General features: G+C 47.0%; 1 protein-coding gene and 1 pseudogene across 2 annotated transcripts in view; one reads left to right on the plus strand and one right to left on the minus strand.

Moving 5' to 3' along the window:
* The window catches only part of LOC138567554 (zinc finger protein 84-like), a 440,340-nt gene that overhangs the window by 337,095 nt on the left and 87,246 nt on the right, over window positions 1–15,999 (minus strand). The gene's annotated exons all lie outside the window — the stretch shown is intronic.
* Window positions 13,548–14,481, plus strand: LOC138566059 (nuclear transcription factor Y subunit beta pseudogene; annotated as a pseudogene).

The raw sequence follows: 15,999 nt of genomic DNA on the forward strand, positions 1-15,999 counted from the left end.
AAATGGCGTTTGTGTTCTCTTCTGTGACTCCAACCCAAGTCGAGCCCTTTGTTCCACTTTTTGGCGGGCTTCTCCACAGAAGCCTCCAAAAGTGGTGCCACTCTGTCTGGGTACCACAGGGGGTGTGGGAGGGGGTTTAGGCACCCTGGACTGAGTTACCTTGGTAACTGAAGTCGCACTCTTGTGTGATTGGCCCAAGTGGTGAGCCAGCCGGCTCACCACTTAGCATGTTTGAGTGACAGCTAGGCTGAGTGAATGGGGGTTTTCTGCATAAAAGCAGGGCTTTGGGGACTGGAACTTCAGAAGTCGCCACAGGACCTGAGAATCCGAGGAGGGAGAAGCTGAGCCGACCTGCCACGACGACACCACCGGTGGAGCCCTGCGGAACCGGCTCACCACTTCCCGACGACAGAAGATCTCCCGGCTGGAGAGGCTTCTTCCCCTGACTGGTGGGCACAACCAGTTTACCTTTCTTTCTTCGCACCCGAGCCCCGTTTGTGGTCGAACTGCCTGTGCAAAGCACCCCGGCAGCCGGATAGCCACTCACCACTGAACCACGAATCACCGGACCGCTCCTTGTACCTGAGAAACTCTGTGGCTGGTTTCTTCCCTGCCAGTGCAACGGACTCCTGTCTTCCTCCACGATGAGATCCTCTCTTCCCCCGGATGAAGCACCGACTTGCATCCGCTGCCAGGAAAAACTGCCCCCGCTGGAGCGTTCTCACCACTTAAAGGTACTGTGTCCGCCAGGCCTCCCTTTCTAAAGATTGCAACAAGGTAATAACTCAACCTTCTGGACTGGGCTGGCCACCTTGACCCTCTAACTGGTCCCTTTCTTTGGTCCAACTCCTTTTTGAATCATTACGAGACTTTTGTGCACTGCAACCGTGTGACCTTGGACACATTTCATTTCGATCCCCTTAAAGTGGATCCGGCCTACTGACTCTGAATTCACGTTTTGACTTTGCCTTCCTCTCTTGTTCTGTTCTTGTAAAAGTGTTGGGATCCGTTTCAAATTGTTCTCTGCTTTTCTCTCCCTTTTTAAAACAAACTATTAGAGTGCCATCTACCTTAAGTGCTCACCGCTGTCTGAAAATAAGTGGGGCTTTACTTAAGACTTGTCGAATATTCTTTTAAGGTAGTGTATATCTTTTAGTGACCGTGTTTTTGAATTGCTTACTATTAGTGCCTGTGTGTTTTTCTAGATGTGATTTTAAATAAATAATTATCTTTTACACCAAGCCCTGGCCAGTGTTTACTTGTTCTATTGTGTGCTCTTGACCGACTGAATACTCTGTATACTGCCTAACTCTTCTTGAGGGAAGCCTGACTGCTCAGCCACAGCTACCAAGTGAATCTGTGTGGTACAGGCTGCTGCCAAGTGGGTTTACTGCCAAACACCTGTAGTCTTAAATCTTTTGCAGTCGTCCCAGAGGGAACTGCACAGGTTTCTGCCTAACAATTGCCACTGTGTTGTCTGTCATTATCAGGACATTCTTTCCCCTGACAGATGGCAGGAAGGCCTTCAGCGCTAGTCTGATTGCCCTCAGCTTTAAAGGTTGATATGTAGTTTGGACTCCGATTGAGACCAACGACCGCTGATTGTCAAATCGTTGGCATGAGCTCCCCACCCCAGGAGTGAGGCGTCCGTCACTACTGTGATCTCCGGCCATGGTTGCCAAAAAGGTTCTCCTTTTAGGATGTTCTCTGTACAGGTCCTCCATAGAAGGTCTTGTCTGATCCTGTTCGGAATCTGAAGAAGATCTGTCATTTGACCCAAGAACTGGGACCACTGTGTCTTCAGGGACCATTGAAGGGATCTCATCCTCAAGCGTGCCCTTTGGCACCAGAAAGATGCAGGATGCCATGAGGCCGAGCAACCTTAAAAAGTCGTAAGCCTGTAGATTTTGGGCATTTTGGAATTTGGAAACCATCTGAAGAATGTCTTGAGCCCTCGACTTGGGAGGCGAGCTCTTTCCCAAGGACGTGTCTAATACAGCTCCTATGTACTGAAGCTGTTGGGAAGGTGTCATCTGTGACTTCTTGAAATTGAGGGAGAAGCCCAGTTTGTGGAGGAAGTGGCAGGTGACTTTCAGATGATCCAGTGCTTGCTCGGCAGAGCACACTCTGATCAACCAATCGTCCAGGTAGGGGTAGACATGAATCCCCCTCTCCCGAGGTGCGCTGCCACCACTACCATTAACTTGGTGAAGACCCTCGGGCGGAGGTCAACCCGAATGGCAGGACTCGAAACTGATAGTGTGAGTCACCAACTACGAACCTCAGGTATTTTCTGTGTTGGAGATGATTCGGCACATGAAAATAAGCATCCTGGAGGTCCAATGACACTAACCAGTCCTGGAGTTGAAGGGCCTGAAGGACCATCTTGAACTTGTCCTTCCTGAGGAACTTGTTCAAGTTTCTTAAGTCCAAGATGGGTCTCAGTCCTCCGTCCTTTTTGGGGATCAAAAAATGCGGGGAGTACCAACCCTTGTTCCTCTCCGCTGCAGGTACTGGTTCTATAGCACCTTCCTGCTGTAGGATTTGAAAGTTTCAACGGTGTCTCCCTGCTGGATTGCTTTGAGGTTGCTTTAGAAAAGGAAGGCAATAGCCTTGGGCTATTATTTCTAGAGCCCAAACATCTGAAGTAATGGCTTGCCATTCTTGCAGATGCTGCGACAGCCGGCCTCCTACAGGTGTTTTGTGGTGCAAGTCCTCAAAGTGGTTTTGTGGCCGATGTTGCAGCTACTTATGGCAAAGAGGCTGGAGCTGGTTTAGTATGTTTTTCTCGTCCACCACGAGTGGCCTTTCTTTGGCCCCTTTGACTGGCCATTCCTCTCGTCTTGCTGTATGAGGTGTAATATCGATAGGATCGTCCCCTCCATGATTGCCCTTGCGCACGAAAAGGCTGAGGTTGCCTAATAGCAGCTCCTAAAGATTTTGCCGCTGCTTTTGAGGTCTGCAACTTCTCAAGGCTCTCGTCAGTCTTGTTGCCAAAAAGGTGAGACCCGTCAAAACGCATGTTCAGGAGGCAGTTCTGTACGTCCAGTGCAAAACCCAACTTCCGTAACCACGCAAACCTGCACATTACCGTGCTAGTGCCCATGGACCTGCTTACACTATCCGCAGTGTCCAATCCAGATTGAAGGGATTCCTGCATGGCCTCCTTTCCATCTCAAACGATGGCTAGGAAACCTTCCCTTTCTTCCCCTTCTGGTATGTGCTCCGCCGCCATTGCGATGCACTCCCATAGAGTGTACGAACATTTTGCCAAGGCACATGTCGAGTTGGCAGATTTTAATGCCATGCTCCCGGCTGAAAATACCTTCCGTGCCCAACCATGCACACGCTTATCGTCCCTGTCTGGAGGGCTAGACGGGTATGCAAGTTTGTTGGAAGCTGTGGCTGCCTGTATGACCAAACTCTCGGGAGTTGGATGTTTTGGCAGATAGCTGGGGTCGCTACTGGCTGGGGGGTATTTTGATGGGGGATTTATTTACCGGAGGAATAGAATTCGGAGTTTCCCAATTCTTGGCCACCCTGTTTTGTAAGGCTACATGAAAAGGTAGTACTGGGTCTTCAGTGGGACCATGGTACAATATGCCCGTGAAATTGTCCTGGACGAATTGGGCTGGTGGTCTAGCCCATCCCAAGTAATCTACCACCTGACGGTAAGATGGACTGGCATGCTCTCCTGGATCTGGTCTACCGAAGTCATTCTCAGGAGAGGTGTCAATGCCACTTGCATTGTGTAAAGACTCCACCAAATACCTCATTCTGCTTTCCTCTGAGATCAAGCATTCTGGGACATTTGGGGTGCCATACTCCAATCCAAAAAGGTACATTTTCCTCCTCTGATCGCTCCTGTTCCTCAAAAATTGAGGTCAAGGATTTGAAAAACTCCTTCCTAGGGAGAGGCTTGAAAACCTCTGGGAGAGGAGGAGGAGGAAGAGGTGTAGTACCAGGCTCTGAAGGAATTATATGTTTAACTTTTTCCTTCTCTTTTTCTGGCTGCCCTGGCTTGGTTGGAGCCTTTGGCGCCGAGGGTTTTGGCGTCGATAAAGACGTCGATTACAGTGGTCATCGACAGGGTCTGCTTCGCGGGCGTCGAGGCGGCCTTCGACAGTTTTCCCTTCGAGGTGTGATAGGGCGTCAGTGACTTCGAGTGGTCGACTCGACTCGAGCATTTATCGCCTGGCGTCCTGGAAGGTTCCCCTTTCCTTCCTTTTACGATCACCCGGGCTCGAGGGCGCGCGAGTGTCGGAGCAATGACGCTCCCGGACGGCTTCCGAAGAAGACCGAGGCTTCGCCTTCTCAAACACCTCCATCATTTTGACCCCGAATGCTTCCCACTCTTCGGTAGACAAATGTTTTGTGGGGCATTTCATTTTCGGAGACTCGTCTGATGACTAGGTGGAGGGAGACCTATGGCGTTGTTTCTTCGACTTTTTTGACGAAGAGCGATGAGAATCGCTTTGGGATCTAGATTGATGCCTTTCGCATCGAGGAGATTTTTCCCCATGGGGACTCGAAGCTAGAGGCTTTTCGATCCTTCCGACCTACCTGTAGCTTTCCTCTCCTTTCTCGCAAAGGTCTTCCCAGTCATCGCCTGACACTTCGAACAGGCCTGCATGTCGTGGCCTTCCCCAAGACACCACAAACACTCGCGGTGCGGGTCCGTAATCGACATTTTTGAGCCGCACGACTTGCATTTTTTAAAACTTGATCTCGGGGTCGTGGTCGGTGTCAATGACGAGGACATAATTACTACTCGTTATATTTGACAGAACTCGAGGCGTGCCGAATGTCCGAGGAACTGCAGAAAAACTGAACTGAGGCCAACGGGCACCGCGCGTGCTACTTATACACCCGATGACGTCACCCTCGACGGAGGCCTTCGAGGGACCATAGACTTGACATCGATGCACGGCGCCCTCTGTCGAAAACATTTCCGAAGAGCAGCAAAGCTGGATGGAATACATCTAAGATGAGGAATACGTTGGAGGACACAATCCACTCGAATGGCATTATTGAGGAAAGTACTGTCCTTTCTCCAAGAGGATTTGGCACACATACTGAACACACTGTGGACTGTCTTTACCGTATCCCCGTCCTGGAAGGGCAGGAGCCCATTCCTCTGCCAATGGACCGCGTGGCACCCACTGGAGAGGTTTGCCTTGTCCCCTGAAGACGCGCTGCCACTTACGGTAATCTACCTGCAGTCGCAGCCTGCGCCACGATCCTGGGGCTCGCCACTTGTATTTATGCAGAAGAAGCTGCCTTTGTGCTCCATCTTGACCCGGATTTCCAATTTTTTTGTCTGCACACGTGAGTCGGGCCTCCAAAACGGCCGCTCGGCGTGCTTGTTGATTTAGGTTGCTAGGAATCCGACAAGAAAGTGAGCAACGCGCTCCGATTGGACCTGCATTCTCAATTGCCATCCCAGAGAACTACTCTATCATCCGAGTGGACAGAAAATCAGGGATTGGGGGTGGTGTGGCAGTCATTGCCAAATCCAAACTGAACATTAGAGAGGTGACCAACCTAGGTCTACCATCCGCTGAACTTTAAACTCCCATTATCTGACTCCTGTACTATATTACTTAATTTTATTTACACACCACCAGGTGCCATCACCTCCTTTGAGGAGGACATCTCCCATCTACTGACCAACACAAAACCAGGTTCACAAATTATTCTAATGGGCGACTTTAACCTTGGCCTTCACGACCCTAATGACGCGAACGCTGCCCTGCTTAATGACACTATCACTCAATTTGGTCCTACACAACGCATTAATAAACCCACACAAGCCAAAGGTAGAACCTTGCACTGGCTAGCCGATGCCAACTGCAACATTTCCTTAATGACATCACTTCATGCGCCTGGACAGACCACCATTTTATCACCTTCTCCATACCGAAAGACACCATAAAAAAGTATAACAACCACTAAAGCACCACAAACCATGTCTAGGAACAAACATAATATCACCATAGAGAACCTAAGACCCTTACTTCATCCGATCACCAACACTGCCCACACGATTAATAACGCTAATCCAACATCCCTAGTCAAATTCTAGAATGACACACTGGAGCAAGCTCTAAACCAAATAGTTCCACTTAAACTAAGAAAGACCAAACCCACTGCCCACGTGAACAAATGGTTCTCTGCAGAATTAAAAGCACTTCGCAATAGCAAAAGGTCAGCTGAAACCAGCTGGAGAAAAGCCCTCACTCATCATTAAAGAAGGATTCTCCTCAGCAGCAGCCACTTACAAAGCTGCTATCACAAACGCCAAAAATGATTTTCAACACTAGAACCCACAATGCCAAATCTGGCACGAAAGAACTATTCTCTATCACCAGTACCCCCTACAGATGACTGCATCAAGGACAACGCTTGGTGCAACAATGTCCAACAAACTCCAACAAAATAGCTCTCCGACAAGCCAAGATAGAATCTAAAAAGCTAACCTCGCCCCCAAAAACCATGCTAGTAATAAACTTAGCTCTCCCCATCCCGACTGCCCCCCCTCCATTTCTCCCGTGTCAGAGGACGAAGTAGTTAATATAATTACCAGCCTAAAACCCTCTGTCAAGGCGACCTGTGCCCTGCCACAGTTATCAAGGATGGGTCCAAAGACCTAACTCCATTCATCACTACTCTGATCAACTCCTCTTTTAAGAACTCATCTGTGCCCAACAATCTTAAAGAGGCATGGCTCCTACCCTTGCTCAAAAAACCCAATTTAGACCCCAATATACCGACTAACTACAGGCCCATCACGACTGTCCCCTTTCTCCTGAAAATAGTAGACAAGAGTGGCATATCTCCAAATACAACAGCATTTGGAGGACAACAACCTCTTAGGCCCGTGACAACCTGGCTTTAGACCCAGGCACGGGACCGAAACAGCCCTCCTGGACCGAAAAAAACCAAATGGATGAAGCTAAAGATAAGGGCAACCGGGCCATTCTGCTCTTGTTGGATCTGTCTGCAGCCTTCGACCTAGTCGACCACCAAATTCTGACCAAACCTCTCTCATTGGCTGCCGCACTCTCCCAGAATACCACCAATTGGATTCGTTCCTTCCTATCCGACAGAAGGACCAGGGTCTTTGCCCCTTCTGCTGCAGCTGACCCTGTCCCAATCCAATGTGGAGTCCCTCAAGGATCTTGTATCTCACCCTCGCTTTACAACATCTTTACCAAACTTTACCCGTCTCGAAGACCTGGGTGTCACATATACCAAGGACACAGGTCCTCATCATGCTCACTGGGATCTATGACAAAGATGTTGAAACATTATTAAACGAGAACTACCTTGAAATCCAAGCATGGAGGGCTACCCACAGCCTTTGCTTAAATGGCGACAAAACAGAGCTGCTCATCGTCGGCTCCCAGATCCGTCTCAACAAACTTGACCCCAGGTACCAATCATTCAACATTGTCGGCAACGTCATAAAAGTCTCAAAAAAGTCAAAACTTTGGGTGTGTATTTTGACTCTACATTCTCGCTCAAAAAACAAATAAATGCTACCATATCATACACGGCCTATACGAACAAACTTATCAATGCCTGTAAACCTTTTTTATCTACTGCCAGTTGCCTTACCCTGGCCAGGGCCCAGATACTATCCAGATTGGACTAGTGCAACTCTCTTCATAGGTTCCACCAACCACAACCTGAACCGACTACAGATTTTAAAGAACAACGCCCTCAGATGTGTGCTCAACCTTCCCTGTAAGGCCCACATCTCCACCATCAGAAAGGAGGTTCACTGCTCCCTATCCGTGATAGAATCAAACTATGCACACTCGTCATCACACACACACACACACACACACACACGTGCCTATCCCCGACAGCCCCTGGCTTACTTTCAGATAAATTCTCCAGACAAAGCTCCTCTAGACCAACCAGATCCACATATCTACACCAACTTAACATTCCGAAGTTTAACCTCAAAATAGCTGGTGGAGCAAGCTTCCCTGTACTAGCAGCAAAATGCTGGAATGCTCTTCCCATGACAATCGGAGCCGATGCTTTGTTTTGGTCGTTCAGAGCCAAGGTGAAAGAGCTGCTCTTAACCCAGCAATAGCCGGCTGTTTGCCCTCAGCTAATTTGCTCACTCCTTAACGTATTATCTACAATTGCAGACCATTCTGTAACCTGGTCTCACATGCTATTTTATTGCATCGTCCTTTGTTGTACAACCTTCTCTAACCTATGCTGTTCCACAAGATAAATGCGCCCAGTTACCCCAGGGTTTGGTTGCGCTATACGAAAACTAAACCGTCCATATGACTATCTATAAAAGAAGTAGAGGCTCTTAAAATTAAACTTAAAAAAGTGGCTAATTTACCGCGAGTAAGACAGTATGCGATATCCTAAGAAGCTGACAGGGGTGCCTTCACAATCCCCATGCAACACAGCTGTGTAGCCGGTAAAAAAGGCAACATGGGGGCCGTGGAGATTTATTCAGGATTTACGCCCCTTTAACATTGAGGCAGAATTCCCGTTAGTGCCAAACCCAGCCACGGAATTGTGTAACATCCCATCCAAAGCTATATATTTTACTGCGATTGATTTAAAGAATGCTTTCTTTTTAATCCCTTTGCATGAAGAGTCAGAATTTGACCTTGCTCACATACTGCGGAACTAAGTTGAAATATACAAGTTTACCCTAGGGGTACTGTGAATCGTCCTCAGTCTTCAACCGAGTGTTGCAGGTGGACTTAGGGGATATATAGCTCAACAGTGCAGTCATCCAATATGTGGACGACATATTGGTGTGTAGGGCCACAGTAGAAGAGTGCTGGAGAGACTCAGTGAAACTAATGACAGTATTGGCAGAGAAGAGGCACAAAGTAGAAAAGGAGAAAATGCAATATTGCCAAGAAGAGGTCCTATACATAGGCCGGCTGATATCAAAGGGAGGCAGGGGACACCTGAGAGAGCAGAAGCCATAATGAAGACCAGCAGGCCAGAGACAGTGGAGGAATTGCAGCAATTTCTAGGCCTTTGCAATAAATGTAGGGCATAGGTCGTTTATTATAGCACATATGGTCAGGCAGCTTTTAAAAAGGACTAAAGGAAGCACAGAGAGACAACAGTGAGACAGCCTGCACAGGTGACATGATAGATGCCTTTGGTGAGCTGAAGTTAGCAATTAGAACAGCAGCAGTATTAGGGAGCACCGATTACAATGAGGAATTCTTTTTATTTTCACATTCAAAAGTGAGAACGGCTGTCCTCGCACAGAAAACTATCATGGGACAAACCATTAACATTTTACAGTAGAATCTTAGATCCAATAATGAGAGGCCATGACCCATGCGAGCAAGCATAAACTGCAGCAGCCTTTGCAATGGAGAAGTCAGCCAGCAAAACAATGGGCTGTCCACTCACGTTATACATTGAGCATGCTTTATTTGCCATCCATGAAAAGCACAATAGTACATTAACTTCCCATAGAGTATCAGGTGAACAGGTAATTATATCAAATCCATCAAAATTGTCAGGTATCGAGTGGTAAACCGAGCCAGATTCATAGCAGAACCTGTAAAGAAGAGATATTATGTGCACAATCGCACCATCTACACTAAATACCATGATGAGATACCCCATGCCAAAGAAAATGGACTAGATGGGGGGATAATTTGCTTCATTGATGGGTCATCATGAATAGATCAGAGCGTGGGCGAAAGACAGTGGCACCGCAGTAGTGAAAAGGAGGACAGCTTTGAGACAGTAATAACTGAGATTGCCAGCGCATTTTTCAGCACGAGCGGCAGAGCTGTAATGTTGATTTTGGCACATGAAGGAGATAACAGTGTATCCCGACACTGCCTATGTGACGTCAACCGTACATGCAGGACTGTCACAGTGGAAAAGCAGGGGCTTTCTGCAAACTGTCACACCTGTGCAGCATGCACCATAGAACGACATTCAGCGGCCGTCGCTGCGGATTGGATTTCCCACGCTAATGAGGCCATAGATCTAGAAGCAAAAAGAGCAGCATATTTTCCAGAAGTATCTGACATTGTGACTGCACCAAACAAATATACACGTTCACACAACATGGTGATGAAGGAAGGCTTTAATATGTTAGCCAAAGAACAAATTATCAAATTACAGGGCAGGGCACCGTCATGATTTACAAATGTTACGAACGAGCTAAGGCAGGTGTGCCACAGATTAGACAACTTCAATCACTGTGCGTGCAGTGAATACAAAGTATACAGTTGCACATACAGCAAAGGCTAGTGTCAAAAGACAAAGTTAAGACATCTGCTTTAAATTATCTATTGCCATTGATGAATAACACCTGTGGTTTCAGCTAAGGGCAAGCGCATAGCTTGTTCTGTGGCTTTAGCAAAGGCGATGAACAAGATGGTCATCTCCTCTTTCTAAACCACAGAATAACAGCGTCTTGTCTTCAAACTGCTACATTTGCACCCGGCAGGTCAAACAAGAGGCCAAAAGGCAGGAAAAGCACGAGTTAGCAGCTACAGATAAGTGCCGTAGGTTCAACTAAAGGCGAACAGTTTCCCCCTTAAGCCAACCACAAGTATAAGCTTCCTGTTTTAGATGGGTTCGTAGCAGAAAGCAGCCATAGACAGGAAGCAGGGTACCAAAATACATGTGTGGTTAAAGCGTCCAAAGCAATAGTCACATTTAAACCACTTCAGAAAATGCATTAGATTATAATGGCATTTGAAGTAGGCCAGGGGAAAAACAGCACCTTGCCCGTTTGTCGAGCGGAAGGCCATGCATTTCAATGGAAATAATCAAGAAACAAAGACATTACCTTTCACTTGAGTTCTCACATAGGTAAATAATCTGTGCACTGCAAAGCTAAGCGCACAACCAGGTGCAGACTGTAGATGTTCCTTCCAGGCCAAGGAAATTACTCGCATAGTGTATGTGGACTAGGTCACGTGTGTTAATATAAAAAGCACAACAGACTAAGGCTACTACACACACCCTCGCCAGGCAGCCGAGAGCAAACCAGATCCTGGGGTTGGGAAGAGCTGGTCATCGCAAGTCCGAGCAGCGAGTCCCGTGGTCACTGTGCATGCGGAACAGCACTGCCTAGAAATAGTAAGTTTAAATGTGCGTGTTGAGCTGTTTGCATATAACGAGACTGGCGGCGTGTTTTATTATGTCACTCCACTCCTGATCATACTATAGTATAGCTTAGACAAACATAACATGAACTCCAGGATTGCTCAAGCTGGTATTTTAAAATGAAGAATTGTACTTTCTTTGTTAAATGGGAATCATGTTTATAGCTTATGCAAGAATGTTTTCTCTATATCTGACAGTATTTTACGTTTTTATTGCTCTAATCATAGCAGGTGTAATGATGATCAAATCTGGTATAGACCAAAAATATTAAATATATTGACTTGCTACCCTACAGTGTACGCTTCATATTTTTGAGTAATGCTTCATAATAAGATCTCTCCTAGTCAAAACGAAATACACAATATTTTCTGGCTGTATTTTGGTAAATTATGACAAGAGGTGCAAACACTCAGGGAAACTGTCAAAGCGCTAGGCCGGAACCCATGTGGCGCCTCTCATCATAACTTAAGACTTTTGATTCTGTGCCCACGCCACACAGTCCTACCTAGGGTCGAGGGGGGCGGGCAGGGAATCACACCCTAAGGGGCAATTAAGTCAGCACCGCAAGAAGAGCAGGAGCTATGGAAAAGGGGGTGTTCCTTGTCCGACAGATGCAATGTAGCGGCAGGTCAGCACCGGGAAACCTGTGATGCCCCTCGGGCTGCTTACATTAGCATCAGAGCAGCTGCAATACCCAGCACACACACACACACACCAAGAGAATGTCTTTCAGTACTGATTTTGGAGGACTTGTTTGTCCCCAACTTGGCAGAGCAAGTTGCCAATTGTTATCAATTGTTTGATATGTCAGAAATGCATGTCCTTTTATTTTTACAAGGGCCACAGCACATGACCGAAGCCCGCCTTCCTGAGCTCTGCCCCGTACATCGGCCTTCAGTCCTTTTCGATCGCCAGTTCTAGGACCATTTAGCAACAATAGAGGATACTTAGAGGGGATGGTGGGCGGGCTATGGACGAAAGGGGACTAGGAGGAAGGTAGTCACTACAATGAGTAACTGTCATACTCCTACGTCCCATCCCCTTTTCTGCATACTTGTAGGAGAATCCCAAGTACCGACTATAGGTATTACGGGTGAATGGAAAATCCCCTTATTGGAACAAATTCTTAACTGCCTGGCCAAACTGGGCATCGGCCTGGGAGCTCCAGGCAAGACCGTAATGTCTGCAAAATGCTAATGGTTTGGTTTCTTTTTTGTATAGCGCGCAAAGCCCTTAGGCATCTCAGCGCTCAACTTAAGACAAGGTTACAATAATACAATAAGTGCAAATCAAGTAACAAGTATATACATGAATGGGAAGTTCGCCTCTTACAGGGAGCTTCAACACATACATATGGGTCAAATCTGGTAACAAATCTATAGATGCAATGTTCGCCTCTTGTATGGAACTTCAGCAAATACATATGTATCTGCACCAAAGAATTAGTGGGGCATGGTCTTGGTGAGCTGCGACTTTGAGGGGCGGGGGGGGGTCAAGGGAGCACAGGTAGGTTAGTGGCGATGGATTGGGCACAAACTGGGGCCTGCTCCGGTTACACAGTGCAGTGAGCTCATTTGGAGGGAAAAGGATACTTGATGGGGAGGCCCACGTAGCCGCCTTGGCAATGGACTCCCAAGGGACGTATTTTTGGAAGGCAACAGCAGCCCCTTTGCCACGGACTAGATATGCATGAATGCCCTTTGGTGGTGGAATGCTTTGAACCTTGAAGGCCTCGGAAATGCATGAAGCAATTCAACGCGAGATCGATGCCTGTGAGGCCGGTTTCCCCCCTTAGGGTCAACAAACTTAACAGAGTTGTGAGGCGCTTCTGAGTCCTCTCGTTCCATCAAGGTAGAACTTCATAGCAAGCCTGTCAAGTGGCACAGCGAGTAGAGCGCTCGCTTTGACATCCGTGCCGAGCCTGCTAACGCAGGTTCGAATCCCGGCAGGGCCAAACTCAGCCTTTCATCCTTCCGAGGTCGATAAGAGCACCGCACAGCGTGGGTAATAATAAGCAGCGCTCAGATACCTGAGGGTTCGTAGCGCTATATAAGTGCCAATTATTATTATTATTATTATAGCTCGTCTGACGTCTAGGTTGTGCAGAACTCTATCGGCCTCAGAAACTGGGTTTGGGAAGAAGACTGGTAAAGATATGGACTGGTTTAAATGGAATTCAGAAACCACTTTAGGAAGCAAGGGTGAGTGAAAAGCACAACCTTATCCTTGTGGAAAGTTAGTAACGGATGTTCGACACAGAGTCTGAAGCTCACTTATTCGTCTTGCAGATGTTACTGCAATCAAAATGGCCACCTTCCAAGAAAAGTTACTTAAGTTCAGTAGTGGCCATAGACTCAAATATGTTGAGGGAGGCGGCTCGGCAGCGGCGCCAGCGGGAGGGGGGCCATGCCCGGAAGCGCTGCTCCGCGCTGGGACTGGCTCCTTCACAGCCATTTTCTGTCCAACCAAAAAGCCGATCGGAGGAGCGAACCAACCAGGGCCGCAGCGGAGGTGGTCTAGACCGTAAGGGGGGCCAGGGTAACCAGTGCAGTGGTTACCTATCCATAGAACGTGTGAAGAGTGTCAACTGAGATGGAGTTTGTCCCTGTTGTGATGGATGGTGCCAGCTCTACAGCAGACCCGTCCCAGTTAGGAAATGCTGGAGAGTATATTGGTGGCAGTCACTACGTAATAGCACCTCATGAAGACACCGAAGACAGCCTGAATGATCCTGATGACACAAACGTATCAAGAGAGTTTCAGAGAGCAGGACATCTACCCTGACATTGCAAATGTTGCAAGGATTATGAAAAATGCTATACCACAGACTGGAAAAATTGCAAAGGACGCCAAGGAGTGTGTGAGTGAGTTCATCAGCTTCATAACGTCTGAAGCGAGTGAGCGGTGTCACCAGGAGAAGCGGAAGACCATCAATGGCGAAGACATTCTCTTCTCCATGTCCACCTTGGGCTTTGATAGCTACGTGGAACCATTAAAGCTGTATCTCCAGAAAGGCAATGAAAGGTGAAAAGGGCATAGGTGGGCCCGTTCAGACGGATGGTCTTGGGTATGAGCTGACCGGGGAATCCTTCACTAACCAGTTACCAGCCGGTTTAATAACAGATGGACAGCAGAATGTGATGGTCTATACAAAGTCCTATCGGTCTATACAAAGTCCTATCAACAGATTTCTGGTGTTCAACAAATTCATTTCTCCTGATTTGAAGAAATGTTCTGTTTCTGCAAACATTCAGAAAAGCATTGTGGAACAGAGACTGCGATTTGCGATCAATTTGAGGAGATTGGTTTTTGGACATTGAAAGTTGTAATGTAGCTTTAAGAGGCTCGACTAATTGAATTAATTCCATCTTGGAAAAATCTGTTTTGCATCGATTTTGAAAATTGGATTTTAATATTAGTTCAATGAATTTATTTTTTTTGTACAAGAGTTGCTGACTCGGACTCCTGTATGCATTGTAAATTGTGAATTTATTACTGTCTGAGATTTGGAGACAGTTTATTTTCATATTCGATCATGTATCTTTTTGTAATTGAAATAAAGGAGTAATTTGTGACGCTTTCCCTTTTAATATAAAATAAATACAGGGACTGCATTTCTTGTTGAATGCAAGTTCCCTTTGTTATAACAATGGGACTAGTTTAGCAAGTGGAATGTCTGTCTAGCATGGGGAATTTGTTCATAGTTTTAGCCGTTTGCATATTTATTTAAAAATCTACTTCAATTTTTCAAGTTTGTTTTCGTAACACTCATAACAATTATTGTATATTACAAGTAAGCTTCAAGGATGCATATTTTCACATGTGCTATAGTCAACCTAAACCGAAATGGCTCACTGTGGTCTTTAGTAGCACCCAAGTCTACTTGGTGAGTTTACACCATTGAACTTGGAAAAAACAGAATGTGCAGACCTTTCGAGAGCTCATTTTTTTCCAATTGTACATAGATTTAATAATTTTGTGAACATTGACTAAAAGTTGGTACAGTTCAAATGGAGATTGTTTTTGAATGTTATTTCTTTTGTATGTGAATAATTACAACCTCGTCTTTTGATGTTTAAGAGCATTTTGCGGTTCACGGCAGGGGCCGCCAACTGGAGCTTCAGCACGGCACGAATGGCAGTCCTGAAAGCCTCTGAAACCAGAGAAGGACCTAGTCTGAGAGCCCAACCTCTGAGTAGAAGGTTCCTTCGCTGGCGTTTTCACAAGGTTTGGCAATGACTCGGCAGTTTGAGTGCTTGCCTTGGTCTTTATGAGTTCCTCATCCATGGAGGAGTGGAACAGTTCTTTACCCTCGAAGGAGAGATCAAGCACTGTGTCCTGACCTTCTTTCAAAAACTTCATATCATGAAGCCACGCTTGGCGGGAGAGGTCTACCCAGACCATAAACCTGGCGTCAAACAAGCCGCCACTGAAGTCGTCGAGCCTATCAAGAGGAATACATTCCTAGAACTCGGCAAGCTCCTTCCACAGCTTGACATTGGCAGCCGCCAGGATAAGCTCAGTATTAGCCTGTCACAGCTGAAGAGCCGAATTGGAAAACCCCTCCCCCCCCCAATGGTATCAAGAAGCTTGGCTTCCTTGAACAGGATCCGAGACGCTGCAGTGGAGGATGTAGAGGCTGGCTTTGACTGGAATGTAGCTGCTGCCATCACCGAAGAGGGGAGCGGGCATGCCGCCAAGGATATGTCCTCAGACGCGTGAAGCTTGTAGCGAACGTCAATTTTCTTGTTTAGGTGCTGCCCGGAATGAGGTCCCCCCCCCCCCCCCCCCAGGCATTACAGGCCTCGGCCAGGATGTCCTTGAAGGAGCAGGCCGGTGCGCTTCCGTATCCACAGAGTG

The sequence above is a fragment of the Ambystoma mexicanum genome, chromosome 2p, assembly GCF_040938575.1.
Source record: "Ambystoma mexicanum isolate Mex_15411 chromosome 2p, UKY_AmexF1_1, whole genome shotgun sequence".
Taxonomy (NCBI): domain Eukaryota; kingdom Metazoa; phylum Chordata; class Amphibia; order Caudata; family Ambystomatidae; genus Ambystoma; species Ambystoma mexicanum.